Below are 5,592 nucleotides of genomic sequence, written 5' to 3' on the forward strand. Positions count from 1 at the left end.
GCTGATAGGCTAAAACGACTAAATAACTATTCTCTAGTCTTCCACTTCCTCATCCTAGAGATTAGATTTTCATTTAATTCATTTTGAAAAAGCAAAAGGCAATTAAATGAAAACTTTAATAACTTTTTCCCTCAGTGCTTCCTAACTGATTGGTGCTAATTTGCATACTACCATTGCACAAATCTAAAAGGGTAGAACGTATACCTCCTCTGAAAAACAACCAGAGACAGTAGTTGAGAAACAAAGAGATGGTTCTAAAAACTCAACGTCACAAACGAGAGAGCTGTGTAGAGGGGACCTAGATACCGATGATGTCATAGTGTATTTCCTGTCTTCAGGCTCATGCAGAGCTTTCGCCTCCAGTCATCGTTTTTTGCAGAGTGGTTCCCAGTTCAGTTGTCCCAGACTGGTGACACTAGGCTGCCTTAGTGCTGGAGTAGTGGTGTCACTTTCAACCGAGGACGGACTCACTGTAATGGATGGAATGGAATTTATGGTTTCCATGTGTTTGATACCATTCCATTCACTCCACTCCAGCCATTATTATGAGACGCCCTCCCTCACCAGCCTCCTCTGTTCTGGCAGGGTTGAGAGCAACATGCCTCTTTAAATAAAATAGTAGCCAGGTCCCAGCTGTGGCTTAGCTTGGTCTTAAATCCAATCAGAATGGTCATCTGGCTCCGGTGCGCTTGACAACGATAGTGTGCAGCCACCATGTCATACACAGTCCTGTTGTGTTGGAAGAAGAAGACCGTGATGAAGGCTGGGAAACAAGAGGCAATGGAGAAGTTTTTGTTCATGGCTCGACTGTCGATCTGAAGAAGGGACACAGGGACAATAAATGTAGAAAGTCATGGAGATGATAGAAACAACAGACGAGCAGAACATCAAGTGGACTTCATCTAATGGCCAGATTGTCATGTTTCACCTCATCACCACTTCAAAAATCAAGTGTCAAATAACCAAAATGAGCTGGTTTATTATTTCACAACACGTGGATGGAGGGTTGGTGTTGGTGTGATCCACTACTTACGCAGAGAGAGTGACGTTGGTGGCAGGCACCACGGGGACCAGGTTGGGTTGAACTAGGATGGAGGAATCGCTGATCACTCTGAGATGACAGAAGCCACTGGGTGGGTAGCCCCCTGCTCCCCAGTACACACAATCAAGCAGAGACAATCAATCAATGAAAACCGTACTATCATGGGGAACTTGTATTTGCAGACAGGCGGGAGAAACATGATAAAATACACCGTCCATATCAAAGACTTAAAAAACTATCACACACAGCGTCAGGACAAACACAAAAACATCAGGGTAAAGAACGAAACATCATCCCACTGCCAGCGTCAGGACAAAGACGAAACATCCATCCCACTGAAACGTCCGGACAAAGACAGAAACATCATCCCACTGCAACGTCAGGACAAACACAAACATCATCCCCACCAGCATTCAGATAACCACAGAAACATCATCCCCTGCGCGTCCGGGACAAGGCAGAAACAACAGGACAAAGACAGAAACATCATCCCACTGCAACGTCAGGACAAAGACAGAAACATCATCCCACTGCAACGTCAGGACAAAGACAGAAACATCATCCCACTGCAACGTCAGGACAAAGACAGAAACATCATCCCACTACAACGTCCGGACAAAGACAGAAACAACAGGACAAAGACAGAAACATCATCCCACTGCAACGTCCGGACAAAGACAGAAACAACAGGACAAAGACAGAAACATCATCCCACTGCAACGTCAGGACAAACACAGCAACATCATCCCACTGCAACGTCAGGACAAACACAGAAACATCATCCCACTGCAACGTCAGGACAAACACAGAAACATCATCCCACTGCAACGTCCGGACAAAGACAGAAACATCATCCCACTGCAACGTCAGGACAAAGACAGAAACATCATCCCACTGCAACGTCCAGACAAAGACAGAAACATCATCCCACTGCAATGTCCAGACAAAGACAGAAACATCATCCCACTGCAACGTCAGAACAAAGACAGAAACATCATCCCACTGCAACGTCAGGACAAACACAGAAACATCATCCCACTGCAACATCAGGACAAACACAGAAACATCATCCCACTGCAACATCAGGACAAAGACAGAAACATCATCCCACTGCAACATCAGGACAAAGACAGAAACAACAGGACAAAGACAGAAACATCAGGACAAAGACAGAAACATCAGGACAAAGACAGAAACATCATCCCACTGCAACGTCAGGACAAAGACAGAAACATCATCCCACTGCAACGTCAGGACAAAGACAGAAACGTCAGGACAAAGACAGAAACGTCAGCCCACTGCAACGTCAGGACAAAGACAGAAACATCATCCCACTGCAACGTCAGGACAAAGACAGAAACATCATCCCACTGCAACGTCAGAACAAAGACAGAAACATCATCCCACTGCAACGTCAGGACAAAGACAGAAACATCATCCCACTGCAACGTCAGGACAAAGACAGAAACATCATCCCACTGCAACGTCCAGATAAAGACAGAAACATCATCCCTCTGCAACGTCAGGACAAGCAGTCAAGGGTCATTTCACAGCCCAGAGACATTTTAAGCAGAGAAAATCAAAACATTGTATGTGATTTGTGTTCTGCAGTAGCAGTTTGATTTGTTTACCTGACCTCATAAAACACACTAATATCCGGTAGACCAGTGACCAGCATCATCTTCTGAGTTCTTCCATGGGCGTGTCTTCTCTTCTCCACAATGAAATGCATAAGCGAACTTGGAAATGTCCTGAAACAAAATACAAATGATTCTTCAATCATGACTATATACAGTAGTTATGCATGCTACAAATTATTCTTCAATCATTATACACAGTAGTTATGCATGCTACAAATGATTCTTCAATCATGACTATACACAGTAGTTATGCATGCTGCAAATGATTCTTCAATCATGAATACATACAGTAGTTATGCATGCTACAAATGATTCTTCAATCATGACTATACACAGTAGTTATGCATGCTACAAATGATTCTTCAATCATGACTATGCACAGTAGTTATGCATGCTACAAATGATTCTTCAATCATGACTATACACAGTAGTTATGCATGCTACAAATGATTCTTCAATCATGACTATACACAGTAGTTATGCATGCTACAAATGATTCTTCAATCATGACTATACACAGTAGTTATGCATGCTACAAATGATTCTTCAATCATGACTATACACAGTAGTTATGCATGCTACAAATGATTCTTCAATCATGACTATATACACAGTAGTTATGCATGCTACAAATGATTCTTCAATTATGACTATACACAGTAGTTATGCATGCTACAAATGATTCTTCAATCATGACTATATACAGTAGTTATGCATGCTACAAATGATTCTTCAATCATGACTATATGCATTGTTATGCATGCTACAAATGATTCTTCAATCATGACTATATACAGTAGTTATGCATGCTACAAATGATTCTTCAATCATGACTATATGCAGTAGTTATGCATGCCTAATGATTCTTCAATCATGACTATATACAGTAGTTATACATATACAAATGATTCTTCAATCATGACTATATACAGTAGTTATGCATGATTCTTCAATCAGCTATATTTTCTGATAGTTATGCATGCATTGGACTAATCTTTACCATCACCCATGGAGTCACGAAACAAATCCAATTCCTAGATCTGCTGTTTAAATAAAATACTACTTTTGATCAGGGCCCAATAGAGGGGGCCCATAGAGGGGACCCATAGAGGGGACCCATAGTGCTCTGGGTCTAAGGAATGCACTATAGGGGAATAGAAGAACAGAAACATTTGTATTAAAAACTAAACTCACTTCATCCCTCAGATGCATGATGCTGAGAATAGTTGCTTTGATGAAGAACAGAATGAAAAGGAAATCCACCATTTCAGCCATGAACCTTTGAAGAGGAGAGGGAATACTGTATTCTCGACCTGCAAACACAAACAAAACATTTACGTTTTAGTAATTTAGCCGACGCTAGGGTCACCAAACTCTTTCCTTTCGGGGCCCCCTTCCAGCGGTTGGGGAACATCCCGGGACACCCCTGTGCGTGCACGCACCATGTCTATTTCTATGGGCACAGGCAATGTTCAGGACACACACAGTTCACACTCCTCATTGGTGGAGAGAATTTTGCAGGTTTAAAGCTTATTTCCTGCAATTCTACACATTTTGTCATGTGGTGCAAAGAAAATGCTGCAATTTTAAAGGACATTTTCTTGGAATTCTATACATTTTACCATGTCTAATGTGAATTCATGTGATTTTTGAGTGACCAAAAAATTACAACAATATCTATGGGCCTCCCCATAGATTTGGGAACCACCGATTTAGCAGATGCTTTTATCCAGAGCATCTTAAAGTCGTGAGTAAATACATTTTCATGTTGATTTTCTGTACTGGTCTCCCATGGGGATCAAACCCACAACCCTGGTGTTGCAAGCACCGTGCTCTACCAAATGAGCCACAGACGTCGCCAACACATTCATTGACGACAGTTATTGTCCTTCAAGAGGAAATTCCTTGTTTCAAACATGTTAATATGCCTAGGTTGGGGGTCTTTAGCAACCCAGGCCTATAGCAGATGAGCCTACGGTGTTTACTTTAGCAGACCACAGAGGGCACTATTTTCATAATTCATCACTGTAACAGGCCTGTTGTCATGTTGCTTTATCTCAAACAGTTATTTAGCTATATAACCAACGTTATCATATTAGACAAGTACAATAATAACAACACCTGTGTCTCTGATAGCTACCTGGCCGTTGTGCATTGCCGTTCTGTTGTGGTTGTTGTTGCGCTGGTACTGAAGTGGACACAGCACCACTTCCAGCCGTTTCGCCAGGCGGAATCCCAGCCGCGGGGATGGCGGTTGGATACGTCGATAAGGGAGTCCAAATGGATTATTGTACCAGTTCTGGGCATCAAAATTAGGGAAATCCGCGGCCAGACGGGTGCAGTGAGTGGTTGCATTGGTTGCGGTGCAAAATACGGAGAAGTAGACACTGCCAGCCAACTTTGCCCAGTTCACATATGCCGTATGTAGTACTGCCACATCCACCCCTGCAACTTTTCACAGTACTCCGAGGTTGTACGTGTTTCGACAGTGCTCTTTCCACTTTCCGAAGTGTCTTGATGACGTAACTTTGGCATATTTTCGCCGATATCTAGCTTCTCTCTAATATTAAAAGACATGTTTTTCTTATCGACTTGTCTGTTTGTGTTCTCCACATCAGCCATGTTTCAACGCCGACGTCACATCCGGAAGGATGTTTCCATTTCCGTGAAGAAAATATACAATTTCTGGAATAACATAATTACTGTGATAATAATTGCAAATATTTTGCAAGTATGCTGCATTCAAAGAGGTAAACAATATCGATGATAAAACAATCACTCACAGCAACATATCATAAAATAACAAGTTTCGTCATAATATTCCCCAGCCTGGCCAAAATGAACACCGTGCACTTCTACATACCACTAGGGCGCAGCACTGCTACCCTTATAGTGAAAGACGCAGAGCAT

General features: G+C 42.3%; 1 pseudogene; it reads right to left on the minus strand.

Annotated features, from left to right (window-relative positions):
• Positions 1-670: 670 nt before the first annotated feature.
• On the minus strand, positions 671-5,304 carry LOC135566138 (protein FAM8A1-like; annotated as a pseudogene).
• Positions 5,305-5,592: the final 288 nt, after the last annotated feature.

Source organism: Oncorhynchus nerka, unplaced genomic scaffold (assembly GCF_034236695.1).
Source record: "Oncorhynchus nerka isolate Pitt River unplaced genomic scaffold, Oner_Uvic_2.0 unplaced_scaffold_7073, whole genome shotgun sequence".
NCBI classification, from domain to species: Eukaryota; Metazoa; Chordata; class Actinopteri; order Salmoniformes; family Salmonidae; genus Oncorhynchus; species Oncorhynchus nerka.